Source organism: Pteronotus mesoamericanus, unplaced genomic scaffold (assembly GCF_021234165.1).
Source record: "Pteronotus mesoamericanus isolate MK-2021 breed Mesoamerican mustached bat unplaced genomic scaffold, CSHL_Meso_final contig_130, whole genome shotgun sequence".
Classification (NCBI taxonomy): domain Eukaryota; kingdom Metazoa; phylum Chordata; class Mammalia; order Chiroptera; family Mormoopidae; genus Pteronotus; species Pteronotus mesoamericanus.
The window spans coordinates 24962990-24986109 of NW_026555060.1; the positions used below are offsets into that span (position 1 = coordinate 24962990).

At 44.1% G+C, this 23120-nt stretch overlaps 1 protein-coding gene across 2 annotated transcripts in view; it reads left to right on the forward strand.

The window, feature by feature from the left end:
• The window catches only part of CAMK1D (calcium/calmodulin dependent protein kinase ID), a 396613-nt gene that overhangs the window by 56946 nt on the left and 316547 nt on the right, over positions 1-23120 (forward strand). The gene's annotated exons all lie outside the window — the stretch shown is intronic.

Genomic DNA, 23120 nt, shown 5'->3' on the forward strand with positions numbered 1-23120 from the left:
CAGGCTGCTTGGGTCTGAGTTCTAGTTTAGTCCTGAAACTTTGGACCAGTGGTTTAAACTCTTGAAGCCTCTGTTTCTTAATCTGTGAAACGGAGACGGAAATACCTTTCTCATCAGGCAGTCATGGAAAGCATTTAGCCCAGTGCCTGGTATATAATATTTTCGAAAAATAATAACTATTATTAGTGCCTAAACACAGGGTGATAGACCATGACCTTCTGAGTTTTCTTCCATTCAGTGTGTGTGAGTGTGGGGGGGGGATTGAGAGATTGAGATTGGAAATAGCACCATCACTTTATGGACTGTGGGAGGTGTTTGAACAGAGTTTCAATGTCATGTCTTTGAAGAGAGCCAGGAATTTGGGGGTGCCACTGTGCCAGAGAAAACAGTTTCCAGAGAAAGAAAACAGAGGCGAGACCCCTTGCAGAGCAGGAGGTGGCAACGGGTTGTTTGGGATGGTGTTCAGCCAGGGGGCTTGCAGAGTGGTTCCACAGGAGGCGGCCCAAGGCGGTGAGCAGAGGGGAGGAGGCAGTGGCCTGGCTGCGGGCTGGGGAAGGTGGCCAGGGATGGCGGCCTGGGGACTCGGGCAAGCCATGGTGAGCTGCAGGCCTCCTGGCTCCTTTAGAAATGAGGTCTGGGCAGGCCCACAGGGGGCCACTCCTGGTGTGTGTGTTACGGGGCGGGGGGCGGCACTCAGAGGTCTCTGGTGTAGTGGCCCCACTCTAACATTGGAATCAAATGGACACAGGGTGTATTTCTTTCAAAGAAAGCCTCTTGCTGTCAACTGGGCACTCCATGCTCACTGACAGATAGCCCGCTGAGCAAGAATGAATAGCCTTCCCCAGGGTGTCAGAGTAGAATAAATTGCTAGGTAACCAAAGTAATGTTTAGCCCAGGCCTTGTCCAGAGGGAGCTGCCAGTCCAGTAGGTCAGATGGGGCAGATGACGTGTCATCGGGAGGAACCTCTGATTGCAGTGTTGGAGTGCCACGGGGAGGAGGGACGGTTGGCGGCTGCTGACAGATTAGAGATGATGGACTTGTTTTGTTTCTGACTCATCATAATTACTGTCCTCATTGGCGAAATTGCATTTCTCTAAGTTGGTGTCATACTTACTATTTGTAATTTTACATCTGAGTTTTTTTTCAACATTATACCTAGAGTAATTTACCATGAATTAGATAATTGTTTGCGAAGATGCTTTTGAATGGCATCTGAGTGTCTCAGTGACTGGATGTACCTTAATTTACTTACCCTCCTGTTGTCTGACATTGGGCTTATTTCCCTTTTAAAAAAAAAAACTATTATAAATAACATATGCAAGGAACATTCTTGTGTATAAATCTCTATTCACAATCCTGATTCTTTTCTTTATCCTCCTGGTTTTGATAGTTTTTCAGCTTTATGAGGTATAATTGATAAAGTTTTAAGATAAAGTATACACACCCATTGTGATGATGGGTATACATATACAGCATGCTCTAGAAAGATTCCTTCTGGCTAGTTAATTAACACATCCATCAACTCACATACTTGTCTTCCCTTTTTTTTGGTGAGAACTTTTAAGTTTTACTCTTTCAGTAAATTTCAGTTATACAATACAGTGTTTTCAACTATACTTACCAAGTTTTACATTAGATCTTCAGAACTTACTTATCTCATACCTGAAAGTTTGTACCCTTCCAACAACCTCTCTTCATTTCCCCAACCCCTAACCCTGGCAACTCCTTTTCTTTCTCTTTATGAGTTTGCCTTTTTTTAGATTCCACCTATAAGTGATACCATGCGCTATTTGTCTTTTTCTATCTGAATTATTTCACTTAGCATAATACCCTCAGGGTCCATCCATGTTTCTGCAAATGACAGGTTTTCCTTGTAGCTGAATAATATTACATTGTGTGTATGTACATGTGTGTATGTGTTTATATTTATTCTATATATAGTGTGTGTATACAACATATACATACAAAATGCACACACACCCACACACCCACACACCACCTTTTATTTATCCTTTTGTATGTTGACGGACACTTAGGTTGTTTCCATGTCTTGGCTGTTGTGGGTAATGCCACAGCGCACATGGGTGCCATGATAGACCACGAGAAGGGGAACTAAGTTAAATGAAATACATTGTTTTAAGGGCTTTACTTAATGTTTTTAAAAAAGTAAGTTGGAGACAAAGTTGAGAAAACTATGCATGGTGAGGTGAGGTTGCTAGCTTGAGGCCACTTGCTGGAGGGTCCAAGAATAGAGCAGGGTTATCCTGACACCCGCTGACTTTGGGCAGGAACATTTTCCAAATTGCTATGAAAAATGGGAAAATCTCCTAGATAACCAGAGCCAAGTCCTGTTTCCTGACTTTTCCACAGCTTTTATTAACACCATGCAGGGCACGCATTAGAAATGAATCAGACCCCTGGTTTTCCTACGGCATAAAGCACTCTCTGCAAGTAGCAGGCTCCCCACTGGGCCTCAGTGGGTTCTGCATGAGGCCGGAGAGTGATTCAGCCTCAGCTCAGAAGGCAAAACACACACATACACCTAAAAGCAAAAAGAGTTCCTATTCTTTCTAGGTTGCAGAAAATAGTAATATTGAAAAAACTGCCTTTTCAGCCATTTAGGATTTCATTTTATGTATTGGAGTTTTAAAAGGAAGGTTTTCCTTGGTAAATAAGCAGTTGCCACCAGAGAGGTTTCATTGGGAGCATGACTTTGGATAGATACTATTTTCATAGTGACGTCAATAACTTAATTGAGTTTTAAACATTTTTTAGTAAGCAATGAAAAATTGGATATAATTCTTTTTCCAGCTGTAGTGAAAAATTACATTTATACAGCTTTTAAAAATATAACACTTTTGTGATAGAGGTAGTGGAAGCATGATATATTTTAAATATTTTACATGGATAGCCCACTTCAAATGAATAATTCTTTTTATCATTTTATAAATTATAATATTTATTTTCATAACTCCTACTCTGTGACAAGGCTTTATTGGCCATGAGTTTTCTGGATCAGTATGATTTTGAGATAACTCAGGCTTATTTAATAAATCCTTTGTTTGGGACTTTTTGGTGGATATTTTAGTCAAATAGATTCCTTTCTTGAGTTGTCTAGAAAAATACAACATCCCAGACTGCTAGGAGTTTGTGGTTCTTTGTAACAGACTCTCTCTTGCAAAGCGCTTTCATGTAGGCTAGAAAGTGCCTACGGGAAGCAGGAGAAAACCGAGTGCGTAACGGCAGGACTGTTGACAGCCAGCGCCAAGTTACTAACCTGTCTGAGAGCGACTCTGCTTCCTTCCTGTAAAATAAAGTATCCCATGTATTTTCTTCCATTCCTACAGGGCTGACACCTTTACTCTTGGTATCTGGGACAACTGAGGAGTCCAGTTGCTCTGGACATTGGACAAGAAGGAGGTGCAGACAGACTCCTTAAATGTCACTGCAGTGTCTGCTATATGAATTTGCCCCTTGCCTTCATCTGGAAAAAAAAACAAACACAACACAACATTGCTTTCCCTCAGGCCTATAGAAATCCCTCTTACTGGTTTGAACTGTCCACTTAGGGTCCTGTAGACTTTATTATAGAATCTCCAGCCTTGTACCTCTTAGGAGGCAGGAGGCCCTGAACAGCATCACAGTTTCCCATGAACCCCGCAGCCAGGCTACCTGCCTTCCTGGGTAAGGAATTCTAATAAGTCCAGGCAGGTATAGACTGTAGGTGTTTGGACCTCATCTCCTTCCCACTTTCACATCCAAGCGTAGGAAGAACTTTCAACCTTGAATCATCCTGGGCTTTGCTTTGTGAGCTTAGGTAGGGTAGTAAAATCCAACTAATAAAGCACCAAGCTTATACTACTGATTCTGAAGGTCAAAGCTTTGTGGGCAGAGCAGTGTCCACTGTACTTTCCATCAGGATCACGGGGAGCTTAAAACCCGGTGTTCCTGGCTAGCAGTATAATCCAGTATAATCAGTGGAACCAAACCATTGCCTTCAGTTTCAGTTTCATTTGTGCCTCATTTCTCTCTCCATTGTTTACTCTGGGCTACTTTGCCTGGACTTTTTTTGATGGTTCCCAGTTATATCCTGGTGGTTTTATTTTACAACCTTGACGCCAGGCATTCAGGAATGATTTTTCATGAATATTTGGTAGTTTTACCATATAAAGATTTTTCCCCTTGGTTCACCCACTAACAGATACCAAGGGGCAAATAAATCTGTTGATTATGAATCTTTAGTCAGGATGTTTTAGTTGTGTATAACAGGGGGAGAAAATGGAATCATTTCTTTCTCTGGTTTTTCTTGATTTTCAGCATGTTCTGGTAATGGCATAATTACACAATGATCAAAAATAACTCCCCAGTTCTGCCTGGAGGGGCCCCGCGTCTACAAGCGTTACCACATCATAACAGGTATGATGAGGGGACGCAATTCCCTGGGTGGGAATAATTGCTGTCGTTCAGGCTCCAGCATGCCATTGGCGCGCCCGGCCAACAGGGGAGAGAAGCTGGGCGCTTCCACCCCGCGCCCGAACAAAAAACCTTACAGATGAATAGAAATCAAATGCAGGATTCTGATGTATTTTACCAGTCTGAGCTCTCTTTAGGAAATATATGGGTAGTGATTTTTGCAAAAATGTTTACAATATTACTTGCTTCTTTGAGGGGGTTGCTTCTGTCTGTGGAGCCCGTGGTTATATGCAGAAAGCAAGGATGACTTAGGTGCAGAGTAATGGAGGAAGGAGGGAGATATTTATCCTCCTTCCCTGTACCTATAGGTACCTGAGAGCTTTCCTTTGAACTGTCCATGGATGTCGTCTAGTGTTAACAGAGTGACGACTTCACTGTGTCAATAAGAGAGGCCCCTTCAGTCCTATTCTGTGACAAATAAATTCTGCTATCTCTGGCGACTGAGTGAAATGCAGAGAAATACGCAGGACAATGTGCCTCTGTTTGTCTGGAAGGGTCAGTCTTGGAAATTCAGTCTTGTGCTATCCAGTCAGATTGAAGCCGGCTCGAAATGATAGCTGGGCTGTCTCAGATTTGGATATAAGAAACATTTCCCTTCGAGTTTGTTCAGATAGCCAGGAATGTTTTTATCCTGGCTAATTTGGTTATTTTAGGGTTTGGTTTCTGTGGAACCAAAATCAAGAAAAAGGCCCTGAATGGTGTGGATTTGAACTTAGGGAGGGCCCTTTGCTCATGCTGGGGCTTATGACATATGCATCTCCTCAGGTGCATCCTGGACCTTCCTGCTCGAAGTCTCACTGTGCCCTGTTCAGTGTTCCCTCAGCCCCCGTCAGAGTACACCTGCCAAGGCCAAATGTCTTGCCTGATTTGCCTCTTTGTCCCCTCACTCCCCCACTCCCTGCAGCTTCTATACCTCATCCCTCCATGGAGACTTCTCTCTTCAAGGTCACAGCCACCTGTTCCAAGGGCACTTTCATTAGCACATGTGTGAGGCTAAGTCCCGAGTCCCCATTTCCGGCCCAGGCCTCCTTCCCAAGCTCCTGTATTCAGAGGCCCCCTGGATGTCCCTAATAATCAAGCCCAGCAAATGAATGCTCCCTCGCCATCCCTGCCCCCACCCGAGTCCTCCATCTCCCGGGGGCCCCACGGCCTCTTTTCCCTGCCCATCTAAGACACCCAGGTAAGCCCAAGACTTGGGCTCCTTCCTCGACCTCTAATCTCTCTGCCACCCCGAATTTCTAATCACTCTCTCACATCCAACATTTCAATTTCAATCTCTTGAAGTTATCTGTGAACAGTGACCTGCCTCTGCCCACCACCCCTGTCCCCGCCCCCTAACGTGAGCCTGTGCCATGTCTTTCCTGAACGTCTGTAATAGCCTCCTCTCTAACTTTATTGTTCAGGAAGGGGCCACAGTGATTGTCCCGAAGCACAGCTCTGAGCGCATGACTGCCTGCTCAAACCTCTCATTGCCTGTGATGTGTAACCTGGCCCACATGTCAGATAAGTGAAATGACCATATGTGGCATGTCTGGGATTGTCCCAGTTTATGTCTTTTTTCCCAGTGCAAAGTGTCACTCTGAACACTTCCAGGTCTGGATAACCAACTGTATGATTTCTCCACTTATAAGACCTTTCACGGGGTGGCACCCACACCCCAGCTCCTCGCCCCTACCGTCCCTGTCACGTTCTGCTTCTCAGGGCTGCATTGTGTTTCCTCTGCCACATCCAGACTTTACACATGTGGGTCCCTCTGCCTTGCATCCGACCCACTGTCTTGTCTCCTGGACTGGCCCCTACATGTCCCCTCGGCCTCTCCTTGGATTTCATTTCATCTGGCAAACCTTCACTGCTCTCTCCTCCTCACTAGACAGTTCGCCCCTCCTGATGCTCCCCAGCCCCTGCACTGAGCTCTGAGCACCGCCGCCTTGGATTTAATTGCATGTGCTTATCTCACTTCTCAAAACTAGGTTCTCATCTCTTGAGGGCAGGACTGTATTTTGGCCACTGCCCAGTGCCTGCTAACATCAGCAAGCATCAACCTATATATATTAAATAAATGAATAAATGAGTAAGATAAAAGTAGAATTACTCCAAAATGGGAAAATGTAGCAGTCATTTTAATTCATATATGATGACAGGAAGACTTTAAAATTCTGCACTAGGAACATTTTTGAATGTGTTGTTGGAAGAACTGGGAATAGAGACTGAAAATTCTCATCCTGCTATTAAATAATTCAGGCTCACTGATTGTACTGGAGAATAAACTGTGCCAGGTATATGCCACCTCGCCTCTTTAGCTAACTTCAGTCGATCCTGGCATTATTTTACAATTTCCTCCTTAGCCATTATTTTGAGCATGGCAATGATTCCTCTTCAATGAGACTTCTTTGAGCTTTGGAATAGTCGGGCCAGATGTGGAGTCAACCCTGTAACACCAGGAAGGCGCATCCTCCTGCGGGTGGGCTGCTGCGTTTTCACTCTCAAGGGTTTTCAAGACAACTGGGTGTGTCGAGGCACCTATTGTGTTTCAGTTGGGGTCCCAGCAGGAAAGAGCTCACTGCAGACAGTTCTAATGAAGAGGCATTAATGAAAGGTCTCCTGACCGGAAGTGTGGGTAGAGCGAATGAAATCAACAATAGCGATCTGGAAGCCCGAAGACTAATGCCTCTCCTAGGCAAGGGGACAATGGAGGAGCCCCATGCTCCCTGGAGAAGGGGTGCCAGAGCGAATGGTGGTTGTGGGATATGGCCACTGCTGGAACCCTGAAGTGAAGCATGGAGGGACAGGTCTGTCTCCTCTTGCCCACTGTTCATTTGATGGCACCCCTCCCCCACCTCCTTGGCCAGCCTGCGTCCAGAGGGCCAGGGAGCTGGGGGACGCCATCAGCAGGGGCTGGCTTCTGCGGCAGAGAGCAGACACCGGAGGGTGGAAGATGGATCTGGGAGGGCAGGGAGTAAACAGTCCCTGGCCTGTCCTTCCCCTGGCCATCTTGGAGGAAGACCTGATGTTTCCCTTCACTCGGTTTCATGCATTTTACTCCCAGAACTGCCACAGGGCCAGGCATGCTTTTCTGGCTTTACCAAATTTACTGTTTCTTGACAGAAAAGTGCTGGATTGGGTCTGGCCTGCTTTGCATCCTTGCTGGCTCCTTGAGCCCACTCACCCAGGCTCTCAATCTGTGAATTAGACTGAGAGATTTAGGTGATGGCAAGTAAATGCTTGTTAAAGACTCCTACCTCCAATTCTTTCTCAGCAAAGTTTCTTATCCCACTTTCAAAACTCTGCATCTCATTTCTCAAAGGTGTGCACTTCTCTCGCTGTCTGCTGCCGCTACCCTAGCCCGAGACCCCGTCTCCCTCTCCTGGGTGGGTACAGTGGCTTTCTAGTGTTTCCTCCTTTCATTTGTCCCTCCTCAATTTAGCCCCTTAGGGGAGACAATGCAGTCATGGGAAACAGTGGTCTGATCAAGGTATCCTGGCCTGATCCGATCACATGTGGAACATAACCCAGTTTCCTTACCTTGGCGGAGAGGCCAAACATGGCCACTGTCTGCTTCCCTGCACTCTCTCTCATCCTGCAGTGCCGCCTCCTCACCGCCCCTTCAGCCACACGGGCATCCACTGAGCTTTTCCACCTCCCAAGCCCTGTCTCATCTCAGGCCTTCCTATCTGCTTTTTCCTCTTTTCTACCCCCCCCCCCCCCCCCACCCCGCCGTCCTTCACCCTTTGCCTAACTGGCTTCTCATATTTCAGCCTGCAGTTTAAATGCCAACTCAGAGCATCCTTTCCTGAAGACTGCATGTCAGAATGGCCTTTCCCAGCCACATTGTCTCTCCCGTGTCACCCGTGGCTCTACGTGACCTCCTTGCTGTGCCTGGCGCTTAGCATAGGGGCTGGCAAACAGCCAGCAGCAAGTTTGGGTCTGAGGAGGCTGTGGTGGAGGCCACAGGTGCATCTAGGAGAAAAGAGCAGAGGAAACAGCACTTGCAGCTGGGTTGCCCCTGAGGTTTCACTTCTGGTATGTCCCAGGATGTGCATGCATGACTCTGCGCCTTCATTTCCTTTCACTTACTGGTTTAGTATCCAGTGGGCCACAGGGGCCCAAGGCATGCAGCTCTTAGAACAACAGTTCACCTCCCCCGTTGTGGGGGGCACTTAGGTGGCTGTCGGGCACTTAGGTGGCTCTCAGCCACCTACTCCTTTTATCTCCCACATTCTCTCCTGCTTGCATTCTCCTCTCACTTGTTTTTTCAGCCCTCTGACTTCCTTTCCTCGTATTAATTGCCACACATAATGAGGAAGACATGCACACACCCCCCTGCTCTCTTTTGCTGTTCTTTCCTGGACAGAAGTCAACAGCCAGGATCATCTTGAAAGCCCTTATCACTTCAGACCCGGCTCTTTGGGCATTTGCGGACATTTGGATGGGATTAAGTTGGTGTTGACTTTTGCTCTTACCATGAAGAGAGGGATTGCCCAGCAAAGCTATGTGATAAAGATGTACCTGAGGGGATCTGTTGGCTCTCTGAGAGGACAGAGTGTCGGGGGGGCCTGCTCCCCTGTTCATAGGCCCATGTCAGTGCTGAATGAAAAGTGATCAGTGTGCTTGGGAGTATCTAGAGCTTACACTAATGAAATCCGCCTTTATCCCAAGTTTTTTGAATCAATTACATGACTTTCTGCTTGTCCTGTTGTAGCCACATGCTGTCTGTCATTTGAGAATGAGTCAATGTGTTGTTGATTTGGCAAATGAAGCACCTGAGGCCCAAGAGCTGCGCAGACTGCGAGGACCACGCACTTCCTTAGGGGCAGAGCTGGAGCCAGAATCCATGCATCTTGAGCGTTGGATTGCTCTGTTGCTTCTCTTTGGAGCATTTTAGTTTTTGGAGCTTTTCTGCCTAAATGTAGTTCAGGTTTTTTAAATGTTTCATTGGGTTTTGAATAACAAATCAGGAGATTTGTCTCATTTTCTTATTTTTCAAAATTTATGCTTCCTCCACCTTGCTGCCTTGTTATCATAGCTGAGAAAGGAAAGCAAATTAAAACAATAAACAAAAATGTGATAGGCAGTTTTGTGGGAAGGTTAATCATTAACACACACCTCACCTCTATGTGTGTGCTTGGAGCCTGGTGCTATCTTTCCCTGGTTACTGAGGGCACAAGGGGAAGCCAAGACCCATTGGTAGCTCATCCTTCCTGAAGGTGAAGCAGGTCAGTGGCTACAGGGAGCCAGGGCATGTGGTTATGTCTGGAAGAATCAGGGACTATTACCATCCAGTCACTGAGATGAGAGGAGATAGAAATGGGGACCGAGAGATGGAGTTGGGTGCGGGACCCTAAGGGAATTGGTTAATTGCATACACATAGTCACATACCAAGAGGTGATAAATGATCCCCACTTCCCCAAGGAATACTTTACTTAAAGGATTCACCCATCCTCAAGAAAAACCAGTGTGACCCTTCAGTGCCAGCCTGAGTTAGGAGGAGGGTGGAATGCATGTGCCTGACTCCAGAGGCGGATGTGGAGGAACGTGCATGCTTCATAGGCCTCTCGCCTTGCCTGTGTGACCATGTCTGACTTTTCTTCTTCCCTGAAGGGATTGCCTAGGAAAGCTAGGAGTGATAACTATTACCCTTCCCCTCTATATTACATTTTAGGTTTACAACATCCTCCTTTCCACTGAGGATTTGAAGCCATTCTCTCCCACCTCTTTCTGTTCCTGACTGTGTTTTTTCTGACCATAACCATGGTTTTCCTTTCAGCCACATATCGGGGTCTTGGGAGTCAGGTCACAGTTGGGAAGAGGCAATCGAGAAGCCTCAGCTGCATCTTCTTGAGCAGAGCTAGCCGTGGTGACTCTTGGGGTCTGGTGTTAGTCATCAGGGAGGAGAATTAGAGGTAAACCTGAGGGATAATGGTGTCTAGATTCGGCAGGCCTTTGGGAATAATGGGAAATGCTTCTTCCAGAGACTGGGAGCAATTTTTCACTTTCCGTGATGTTGACAGAGAGTGAGCAGGGGCTGTTTGGCTCCCAGAGACGGACTGGAACTTGCCCGTGTTTGTAGGGAGACAGCCCCAGCGAATTTTCACAGTCCCATGAGCCTGGGACTCTGAAGTTCTCTTCCATCTACCCTCCTTCATTGCAGGCAGTTCTCTGGGTAATTCCAGGCTCCGTCATCTGCTCTGCGTGTGTGCGTCTCCAGCAAGTCCAATGGGGGACTGTGGCCAGGTTTGAAGCCTTTTACTTTTCATCTAAAATGAAAATGAATGAATGAATGAGTGAGAGAATGAGTGAGAGAATTAATGGGTGAATAGTGTCAGGGTGCCAGTACCACCTCTGCTGCTGGAGATGTCAGGGTTGCTCACTCCCTGAGGCTCCTCATTGTCCAGCCTCATGGTATCCTTGTCTCTGATGTGCTGCTCTTGTTGGGCCCAGCTTGGCACCCCTTGAAGTCCAGATCTCAGCCAGCTGCCCCCAAAATGGACACATGTTAGTGATGGGAGCTTCTGTGCAGCAAGGGAAGACCCTTGGGGAGAGTCTTGTACAAGGTCTACAGAGTTAATATAACTGCAAGTGCACTGTAGTGCTGTCACACTATCTGAACTGTCTCCTTAGGTGCCTGAAAAGAACCAAGGCCCTGCCCGGATATATTCTGGGCCTGGGGGCAGGTGGGACATGGGCTACACTGTATTGCTGTGGAAAAACTGACAGACCACATACTAGGTCAGATTTCATTTAACCAGCCTTAGAATTACCCTTTTTAATTACTCTTCTCTTAGAAACTAGGGGGACACAGAGATTCCTGGTCTCCAGCTGAACCATTTTCTTCACCTCAGCTACTTTTGTGTCTCACATTTTCCTGGAGGTTTGCGGATCATTCTCGTCACTATCCAGGGCCCTTGTGGAGACCAGGACTTAATTACTGGTGACTAATTTTTTATTCTACCCTCATTTCCTGCTTGAGGTGCATGGTATTTTTTCCTTCCTTTTTTAGATTGAAGGGTTTGATTTTTTTTTTTTTAATATTTGCTTTTTCAGACAAAATAACCTAGACTTTCTTATGGTCCTCTCCCCCAAGTTTTCTTAGTGATTTAGCCAACAAAAGAAGGATGGAATAGGTCCCAGGAAGGCCAAACCTGATAGTTCCAACATATGGGATGCTTGTTTAGGATTCACTTGATTTGAATAGGACGGGGACCATACTGTTGTTGTCTTCGCTGAATATCTCGCATGTGGTCATTCAGAAAGCTGGCACTTGGTATATATTTGCTCAATGAAAAGAAGGAAAAAACAAATCCCAGAAAAGAAGGGATCACAAGGCCATGGATTCAGAGGATTTTTACAGTAACATGTTGTTGTGGTTAATTTTATGTGTCAATGTGGTTGGGCCACAAGATGTCCAGATCACTGGTAAAATGTTATTTCTGGGTGCATCTGTGAGAGTATTTCTGGAAGAAATTGGATTTGACTCAGTAGACTGAGTAGAGCAGATGGCCCTCCCCAGTGTGGTGGGCATCTGGCAATCTGCTGAGGGCCTGGATAGGACAAAAAGAATAAGGAAGTTGAATTCACTGTCTCTCCTTGAGCTGAGACATCCACCTTTTCCTGCTGCCTGACATCGGGAGATCCTGGTTCTTGGGCTTTCAGATTCTTGGACTTATATCGTCAACTCGCCAGGTTCTCAGGCCTTTGTACTCCAACTGAATCACACTGTGACTTTCCTGATTCCCCAGTTTGCAGATGGCGGATTGTGGGACTTCTCGTCTCCTTTTGTATGTGAGCCAATTCCTATGATAAATCTCCTCTCATATATTTTTCTATGTAGCTCCTATTGATTCTTTGTCTCTGGAGAGCCCAGACTAATGCACAGAACCCCTTATGCACTTGCAGCTCTGCTCCTTGATGTCTCTCAGCTCTGTGTCTTTGGGATGCTACAAGTTGGTCAAGCCTTACCTCATGAATGGCTTTGTTTAGCATTTCAGCGTAGATGGGGAAGGGACTACCTGTCCTTTTAGACAAGGATTTCAGGCTCCCATGCTGCCTCTTGTCCAAGCTTAGTTGGTTTTACAAATGTCTCTTCTGAAGTGTAAATGATCCCTCTGAGTTTGAAGTGTCACCACTGACTTAGTCCAATGGGATGAGAAATGTGCCATTCTTGTTTACAAGGTGAAGGGTTGGCTCATGAGGATCTGTGCTATCACAGCTTAGTTGGTCAGTCACAAAATAAGTGTGAAAATATACTCTGTATGTATGGAAAATCCCCAAGAGCACCTGCAGGTTTGATGATCTGCTGGGAAGATCATCGTGTGGTCATAGGGCTTGCATATAGTCACACTCATGGCCAAGATTTATTAAAGTGAGAGGATACAGTGCAAAACCAGCAAAAGGAAAAGGTGCATGGGGCAAAGCCCAGGGGAGACCAGACATAAGCTTCCAAGAGTCCTGTCCTGGTGGAGTCACTTAATTCCCCCAGCAACAACTTGTGATAACATATATGAAATGGTGTCTACCAGAGAAGCTTGTTAAGACACTCAGCAGCCAGGGTTTTTATTGGGGCTGATCATGTAGGCACCCTCTGCCTGGCATGAACCAAAATTTAGGAAGAAAGCAGAACTGTTTGCCCATTGTGGAAGCCTTCCTATGCATTGTATAGTTTTTTTTTGTTTGTTTGTTTTGTTTTTTGTTTTTTGTTTTTTTACTTCAGGTCAAACAGAACAAACGAGACACTTACGGTTGTCCACTATAGGGCAACTGGCACCATGAATTTTAGTGGCTTTTCCTTAAGTCTTTGGGGACCTGTGCTTGGACCATTCTTCTCATGATATCCTTAGTATTTCCAAAGGCCTAGGATAATACTGAGTATTTTTGTACGTGCCAATAGAGAAAAGCTCTTATACTTCTATTGCTTTTTTACCTGGCATAACTAGTCCTAAATTTTTTTTCTTCCAGACAGAGATACACACCCACATACACACACATGGTCTGCTAGAGTATTTCTCAAACTGTAGTTTTCTGAGTAATGGTCTAGACTCTAGAGTGTATGGGATCTGGAATCAGACACATTTCTTGACTTCTGACAAATTGTCCTACCTTTCTGAATCTCATCTGCAAAGTGGGAGTGCCTTCAGGATTTGGGGTTTTGCGATGATGTGTGTGAAGGGCCTGGCCCTGGGCCCGAGTCAAGGGCGCCCCGCAGGTGGCTGCTGGTGCAATGGTCAGGGGCCAGGGCAAGGCTGGGTCCAGTCGAAACTGTGAGGCAGGCTGGGGTCCCGACTTACATATTCTAGGCTGTCCTTCTCATGAGTTGTGAGCCTTCCTTACTGGGATAATAGCATCTAACAGACAATTGCTTGAAGATTCCAAAGATTTGTAGACCTAAGTGATCAAATCTCTATCCATTATGGAAAAGTTAAAAAATTCCTTGTGATATTCTCAAACCCATAGTCAGGGTTCTCCAAAGAACCAGAACCAATAGCGAATAAGTAGATAGATCGATAGAGATTTTATTATATGGAACTGGCTCATGTCATTATGGAGGCTGAGAAGTCCCATGGTCTGAAGTCAGCAAGATGGCGGCTCAGGAGAGCCAGTGACGTAGCGCTCCAGTCTGAGGGCAGGGGAAGGCTCACGTCTCCACACAGCAGTCAGGCAGAGAGGCGGAATTCTCTCTTAGCTTGACTTTTTTTTCTATTTAGCAGAAACTACATTGATTGTGTAAACACTGAGCCACTCTTTTTCAGTTAGGTGGTGGGAACTGTCCCAAAAGCCACATCGTCAGTTGCCAGCAAGGGCCCGCTTTGTGCACAGGCCTTGGAAGGATCGGAGTCAGGTCTGCTGTGATAACTTTCCCGGAAACCCTGCTCTGTGCCAAGCTTTTCATAAAGCGATTCTGGGGCTGAAGGCATTGGCTCTTCACCCAGAGCATCTCTCTTCCTGCTCCTCATCTTGACCAGTGATCACAGCTCTGCCTTGGAAAAGAATTCTAATACTAAACAGCTCTTGGGGTCTTTTGTCCACCTCTGGCCCTCTCCTTCACATTAGGTAAATGACCTTGTTTGTCCTCTGCCCTCATGGAATTATGTACGTGGCTGTTGTCCTCTGAATTGGAAGGATGAAGAGCCAAAGCCTCAGGACATTAATTCAGTTCCTTTCTTAAATGCTATGTTTAACTTCTAAGAAAACCCAGTTTCTAAGCACAGATTATTCCATCGGTAGAGGTCCCTGGGCATGTCTTTTTTCGAGTGGTCACCTTCCTATTTACAGGGACCCATTTTCTATTTGTTTCACTAGCTTAGCATTAAACAGTGTAATAAAATTTGCCTGCTACACCTGGCCTCTTTCAGAGGGTTAGTGGGTCTACATTTTGGGTGTTGTGCTAGGGACTGTTAACCCTGAGATTGAAAAGTCTCACCATAGCTTCTGAAGCTTGAGGCATCACGGAAGAGATGCAATAGACTTGTTCCCTGTGGCACGGAGGAAGCCCACCCCTTTCCTTCCTGCCTGCCCCATTCTACCATACAGTTTTGACTTTATTCAGAAAAGAAATTTGCCTTTGAACATTGAATGTGAACCACAATCTTAAACAGCACTGTATTACTTTCATTTTTTAGAAGGATGTTTGGATTTGGATTTTCCATGGAATTTTCCCAAGAACTCAGCCTTCTGGTGCAAGAAACCCAAGATGCTCTTTCCCATATCTTTCTCCCAGTTATTAAAATGGAGCCATGCCTTGCTCATACGTGAGAGACTGTGGTCTGGTTAGGACAGATGTCAGCCACTCTTGTCTGTGACTTCCACGAGCTATTGTGCCAAGTCCCAGTACCCGGCTGTCTGGGGACTATTGTTCTGTCTACCACAGGTGGAAATTTTTTTCCCCCTACAATTCAGTTATTATATAGCAAGTGCTTTCTGTGGGTAAAAAGACTGCGTGCGTCTCAGACAGGAATGGTTGGTTGTTGTGGTTTAACATTTATTGAAAGCATTCATCTCGGGGGGCATTTATTGATCAGAGGCCAGACCTCTGGTGAGAGCCACATGTTTTCAAAATTATTCTGTGAATGTCCATCCCTTTAGATTTACAGTAGTTTTATCACCATTTAGTGAGCTGCAGAGACTAAACTGATAAACTTGAAATATTGTGCATTTTGTTTGCCTGCATTTGAGGGCTTGGTTGTAATGACAACTGTGGCTTTTTCTCTAAATCTTCATCCCTCCCCTTCCATTAGCATCCCTATGGTGAACATCTGTTGCACGAACACCTGCGCTACTGAACAGTTTGCACTTGAACCTGAGGCTCCTTGAGTCCTGAGGGGGTGAGGACTTCTTTGATTGCTTCTTCTGTGTCTTTGATACCAGATGGGCTGAAGAGGTTTTTGTTTCTTTCCACAAAATGAGAAAGAACTTGATGGCCTGTTTTGTCTTCCTGTCTAGCAGAAACTTCTCTTTAAATCTGGTGGAAGCTGGAGACCAGGCTCCCTGGCCTGGAGTTTATTCTCCCCAGCTCTTTATAAAAGGCACTTTTAAATTATGTAGTAATTATGAAACAGTAGATCTGTTACTCATTTTTATTTTTCTGCCATTCTTGTTATATTTTAGTCCTCTGGATACTTTTTTTTTTTTCTGTTTAATTTGTGGTGACAAAAGCTAAGCTCCTTTTTCTCTCTCTCAGTCTGAACTTAACTTTTCTTTGTGTATTCTACTCAAAGATGGGAACTAAATCCTCCCCAAAAACCCAAGATGCCCTTGACAAGACTCAGTTTCAGTAAAATCTCCAGAACATAGACTGGATTGGGAATTGTATAAAATGAATTTTCTTGCACAAAAAAAGTGAAAAAAAAAGGAAATTTGCAATTTATTTTTGAAGTTATGAAAGAGAATCTTTTGATGATATAAAAATGCAGCAGTAATAATTCTTCAGTTCTCCTAATGAATTAGAATGCACCAAAACTCAATAAAATTTAAACCATAGGCTCAAAGAGTTATTAAAGTAGTCTTTACTAGTACTTTGCTTTTCTTAAAACTTTGATTTCTCTTAAACATGATACAAAAAACTGGAATGTTATTTTATTAACATTTTATTTCAGATAGATCTGCAAAGCCCTTCCACTCCCATTCAGTGTTTTCGGTTTCGCCCCAAACCTTGAACATTTACCTTTGAAATTCACATAAGTCTGACGTCTAATAATAGAGCTCTTTTAGACGGTGAAAGGTTGTATGTGGAGTGGCTTCCAGCCACTGTAGAGCATTTTGGGGAAAGTGGAAACCCGCTTCCTCCGTGTCCTGTGGAAGGACAGGCACGGGAGAAAGGGCTCCCCCTGGACACGGGCACTGGTGGCCGAGGGCAGGCAAGACTCCAAGGGAGCAGGTGTTCCTTGCATCCTTCCCGTCTTACCTTGTTTCCTTTCCTTTTTAACATTTCCCTTAGGTTTTGGGCCATTTTATTTTACCCTCTTTACATATTAGCTCATAGCAGTTGAGAAAACGGTGGCACCCCTCTCAGAGAGGTCTGTTTTGTTAAGAGCTCTGGAAGACAGATCCAAAGAAATTAACCTTTAATAGTGAAATTTTAGCTTGAGTAGGAAGGATGTTTATGAGCAGGAAGTGTTCTCAGAGGTTGTCTGTTTATGACATTTGTTGAGCATTTATGGAACAGAGATGATGGATGCCCGTGGTCCGTCAGACACTTTGGTCAAATGTACAAATGGATACATGATGTTGTTTGCATTTGGAGGACCCTTCCATGGCAGAGGGGGAGACAAACAAGCATAGAAATTAGTCGTTACAATGTAATATTGTAACTGCCTTCCTGGAGGCTCCGGCGGCGTGGTGTGCTCATGCAGTCAGGCATGAGAATGGCCATTCATGAGAATGGAAGCCTCCATTTCTCTGGTCTTTAAGATTTTGAAGAGGAGAACATGCTAACTGAGTTAATGTCAGACTTTTGAATAAAACCACCTTAAAGCTGTTGAAATACTGCAGGCTAAAGTTTAGTTAGACTTAGCTTTGGTTCTGCCGTTTTTGTTTTGGCTGCTTTGGCGGGAAGGATGGGTGTTAGGCTCTTGTTACTTGCCTGGCTTCCATGTTAGCTTTGCCATTACTGACTATGAGATATCTAGCACCAAAATTTGGGAAGAAAAGGGAAGACACGCCTGACCGTCAGAGCAGAACTTCCTTTGCGTATTCAAAGTATCATCATCTAGTAACGTCAACACACATTTTTAGACAGGAGTCTGTCTCCTGATCTTTTCAGGACTTGCCTGTAGCCATTATAATCAGCGCATTTGCACTGCCTATAGTCATAAAAAGGAAACAAAGTCTTTACTCTTTTTAATGTAAAAGTCATAAACCGTGCCTTAACAACTGCAGAAAATTATATCACTAATTTATCTTTGTTTTTAGCGTAAGTTTTAATTGCCTGTCTTATTTTTGTGCCTGGTTGTTGTTTTCTGGGACAAAGTTAACAATGTTTTGAAAGGCAGTTCAGAGGTGAACGAATAATACAGTCATAATAGCAGATATAGACATGTTGTTGGCATTTGGTGAATGTCAAATGCTAATTTTAACAATAGTAAAGTTTTAGGAGGAACAAGAAGTTCCCAGCTAGTAAAAGGAAGATATTCTGTGTGAGAGACTCCTGTTCCTTATAGATACCGTTGTTAATTTCTGTTGCAGACAGAATGGGACATACGGCCTCTTTGCTTTAATTATTACTTTCACCATTCAGCCTTCTAATATTTGAGAAAGCTCAGCTTTTTCAAGTAGAAAAAGCCATGACATATAATCTCTCTCGTTGTCATCTAGGCCTCTTGAAGCCAGTGATCACCAAACCCTTTGGAGTTAGAACCGGTTGTTCTAGTTGTCGACCTAATTTTTATTCTCCCCTTCCCTCCATGCCTTCAGATACTATATATGCTGTATGTTGCTGTGGCTTTGACTTCCTTTGAGAATTCTGTGACATCTCTTAAGATTACATGAGACCCCCTTAACTTATTCCTATTGGGAATAATTGGGCTCAGTGGAAGGAAGGGATCCTGGAACAGGATTAGAGACCATTCCAGTGGGCAGTTTCCCCAATTTATGCTACGATACCTCCTCACCTTTTTCAGGATCAGTTGTTTGGATCTGATATTTTTGGTCTTAGATCTTATTTTAGCATTGAAGTTACGACTTTAAAGAAGTAATTTAATTGTAAAGATTCATGCAGTCATTGTCAGTACTGACAAAAGTATTGGATGGTTGGTTACGTCTTCCTTTATTTCTTGTGTGTGTGTGTGAAGACTTCCGCTGCAGAAAGTTGACTTCCCTTAAGAGCCCTTAGAGGGAAAGGCTGGCAGCTTTCCATCCCATCAGTACAAGAAGCTGAATGGGCAGACGCTAGAGGAGAGTTTGCGGAACTGCCTGGACTCTTCGCCAGGTTTATTTGGAGAAGAGCATTAAGCAGCACTTGAATGATTTGAATTTTCCATGAGGAAAACAAAATGAAAGATTTTTCTGACCTTAGACATCTTGTTTCGGCCTATGGGGCAGATGTTATTTTTCTCTTAATCTTTAAAAAAAATTATTTTTCAATTACAGTTGGTGTACAATATTATTAGTTTCAAGTGTATGACATAGTGATTAGATATTTACGTGCCTTACAAAGTGATCACCCTAAGTCCAGGACCCATCTGACACCATACATAGTTATTACAATATTATTGACTAGATTCTGTGTGCTCCCCATGACTATTTTATACCCCCATGACTATTTTTATCGCTGGGAACTTGTACTTTTTCATTGCTTTTACTTTTTTTTTTTGCGCTGCTTTTAAGGAGAGCAACGAGAGGCAATTACCCCTGGAACATTTCTCCCAGCAAAACACATTAGGTGTGACTATGTGGAAACGGGTGTGACCATAAGGAGAACGAGTGGCAGAGTCCTCCAAAATGCTGACTCTGTCCCGCAGGGCTCTGTGGTCTTGGCAAGTTTTTTAAACTTTCGGTGCCCTGGTTACTTCATCTATGTGATGGAGACAATAATCTCACTGGATGTGTTGGTGATTAATTGAGATCATTCTTGTAAAACACTAGAATAATCCCAAGAACAGGGTAAGCAGTTCATGGCTATTATTGCATGATTCTGTTAGGTCATTTTATGATGTAATAAAAGATTCTAGTTTCTTAGTACACTGATGTGGTCTTAGGAAATCTTAGAAACTTGGAACAAATCTACTCAGGCCATTGCTGAATAAATATTTGGCCATTCCTTGGTCGTTTGGTTAGAGAAGGAGGCCTGTCTATCAACTTATTCTTTCATCAAAACCCGGTTTGTCACACTCTCTTGGAGCATGCAGAGTCCCTCCAAAGCAGAGTAGACAGGGCACAAATGGTGCTCTCATTGCTGTATACCTTGGCCAGGCCTGCCATCCATCCATCCATCCATCCATCCATCCATCCATCCATCCATTCATTCATTTATTCACCTCACTCCATTTGTAAACTAATGCTAAAGTATTTTAAAGTAAATTAGTATTATTCACAATAGCCAAGATATGGAAACAACCTAAGTGTCTGTGAAGATGAATGGATAAAGAAGATGTGGTCTGTATACACAATGGAATTCTATTCAACCATGGGAAAGAAGGAAATCCTGCCCGTTTGTGATAACATGAGTGAAGCTTGAGGGCATTATGCTAAGCAAGGTAAATTACATAGAGAAAGACAAATACCGTATGATATCACTTTTATGTAGAATCTAAAAATCGCAAACTCGTAGAAACATAGAGTAGAATGGTGGTTCCTGAGGGCTGGGGGAATTGGAGAGATGTTGGTCAAAGGGTACAAACTTCCAATGATAAGATGAGTAAGTTCAGGGCATGTAATACAAAGCATGACAATTATAGTTAACAATACTGTATTAAATACTTGAAGTTTTCTAAGAGTTGATCTTATATGTTCCCATTACAAAAAAAAAATGGTAATTATCTGGTATGATGGAGGTATTAGCTAATGCCATGGTAGTAATTATATAAGTATATTAAATCAACACATTGCACACCTTAAACTGACAGAACGGCGTAAGTCAATTATATCTTATTTTTAAAAAATATTGACATTTCCCCCCTAATAATACTAGGTATCTACTCCCTCATCTCTCTAAGAATGGAAAGAAAGAAGGAAGGAAAGAAAGAAGTTTCCCGGTATAACCATAATAACATTATCATAACTAACACAATAAAAATTTTTAATTTCCTCTAATATGCTGTTCATATTCAAGTTTCCCAGAGATGGTCAGGTCATACACTGAACTTACTTTATGTTACCATGGTCACTTCATATGAAGAATGAGGAGGCAGTTATAACTAAGTGATCTCTGAGGCTCATGGAAGCATGAAAATTTTATGTTTACAACCTGTAGGAAGTGCTGCTCTGGTTTTGTTCATGTATCTCTTGTTCTTGGAGAAAGAGAATTCAAAGATTATAGATATAAACTATGGCTCTATAGCAAGGGGAAATGGTAATTTGGAAATTGCTGATTTGGTTCATGGAACCAATCCAGACAGGTTGGAGGTGCCTCCCAGCGGGCTCGCCTTGTGGGTCGGTGAGCTCTGGCACCAGCACTGGTGAGATAAACCATGCACGTGCCAGAGAAACAGCCAGTGAATGAGTTGGAGGCCCCACAGGTTTTGGGCTCACATTTTATGGGCTCACATTTTATATGCTCCACAAATTTCATAATGATATGCAGAGTTAAAAGCAAGGACTTTGACAGTCCCTTTGATTTTTATTTTTTATTTATTTTTTGTTATTTGAGACTGGTTTTTTTATTCAAGGATACTAAATGCTGGGTCTCAGGTTACCTGTCTAAGAAAACTTCCATTGTTCCGCAACAAAAGAATGAAAAGGTCATGCAGGGACTGCCTAGTGCTCCCAGCCCCAAAGGCACATTTTCTACATGAAGCAGGTGCCCTACGAAGCCTCTTCCTAGCTCCTTGACCTTCTCACCCTGCCACCTTGTTATGTGTGTGAAGAACGAGGCCCTTTCCCACCTGATTTCTGAACCAGCTGGGAGCTAGGGCTGAGGGGTCAGACAGGTGGAGACCAATATATTAACTTTATTCCTGATTAAAGCTGAATCAGAGGACTGCGGTATTTCGCAGTAAAGGCCTTCTGAACTCTGAACCTCTGAGTGAGATGGTGCTGGCTCACTGTGGGCCTCCTCTCCTCATGGGCGGCATAGGGGAAAGGAGCAGTAGGTGGGCTTCCTGAAGACTCCCAAGAGAAGGGTGGGAGAAGAGGCTGAGTTTTCACCCCTTCTGGTCAGCCAGGTAAGTCTCTCCTCCTGCCCCCGGAAGGGAGGAGGAGATGGGTAGGGGACACATGGAGGTGTGGCCACAGAGAAGAGGGGATCAGGAGTGTAGAATGACTCTTACCCCTTTGTTACCTGTCCCTTGGGACACGGCATTCCCAGTGTCGTGGGTGTCTTGTGGTCTCCCCTCCTCTGTCTTAGCTGCATAGACTCATTTATTTAGAGGGGTAAGGGAAATAAGATACGTGCTGATAGCAGTAGTACTCTGTAAATATTGTCATTTATATGATATGCAGTCCTTATAAATAAACCCGTGAAAAATTTGTCTTCAAAGTTTTCCCCAAACTATGAATATTGGTTGAGTGAATGAATACAGCAATCATTTGTTCGCCTTTGAAGGGCGGCAAAGACCCGAGGATGGGCACGTGTGTGGTGAGGGGGGCAGAAAAAAGTGGGATGGAGGGCCAAGAGTTCCTGGAAGATTTATTACCTCGAGGAATTCTGGCTTCTCGGAAGGAGTGTTCGTGCCCTGAGTATCCTGGAAGTCAGATCCTTCAGGCTGAGAAACCTTCTGCCCTGGGTCCTTGGAACCAGGGCGGAGATGCTGGGGACCTGAGGCAGTACTTGTTTTGGGAGCCTCCTTTTTTTCCCAGGTGACCAATCATCCCCTCATTGAAGGAGGAGAGGGTTGGAATGAGCCATCCAGGTCCCATTAAGAAGTTGGTGAGACAGGGAAGGAGGAACCTGGGGCTGGTAGAGCAGGTGGGTTGGGTAGGCAGTGTTTGCTGATCCCTTAGAAAATATAGAAATGATACTTTGTTTTCAGGTGTGTTCTAAAAGTAGAGCATGGACCAGAACAGTGATTTTTGTTCAAATTAATAGAGCAGAAGATTGCATTACATTTTTTGACAGTTAAAATAACTGTAAAGTATACATACCCAAATTTTTTATTTTAGACACTTGTAGGTATACTGTTCAATGGCATTAAGTACATTCACATTGTGCTAACATCCATTTTGCAGAACATTTTCATTTTCCCCAGATGAAACTTGTACCCATTAACTGCCCATGGTACCTAGCCCCTGGTAACCACCACTCTATTTTCTGTCTGTGAATTTTACTCTAGTTACTCCCTGTAAGTGGAGTCATACAGTATTAGTCTTTCTGTGTCTGGCTTATTTCACTTAGCATCATGTCTTCAAACATCCATATTGTAGCATGTGTCAGAACTTCTTCCTTTTTAATACTAAATAATAATCTATTGTATGGATATACCACATTTTTTTTAATCCATTCACCTGTCAGTGAGCATTTTGGTGGCTTCCACATTTGGCTACTGTGAATAATGCCAATAT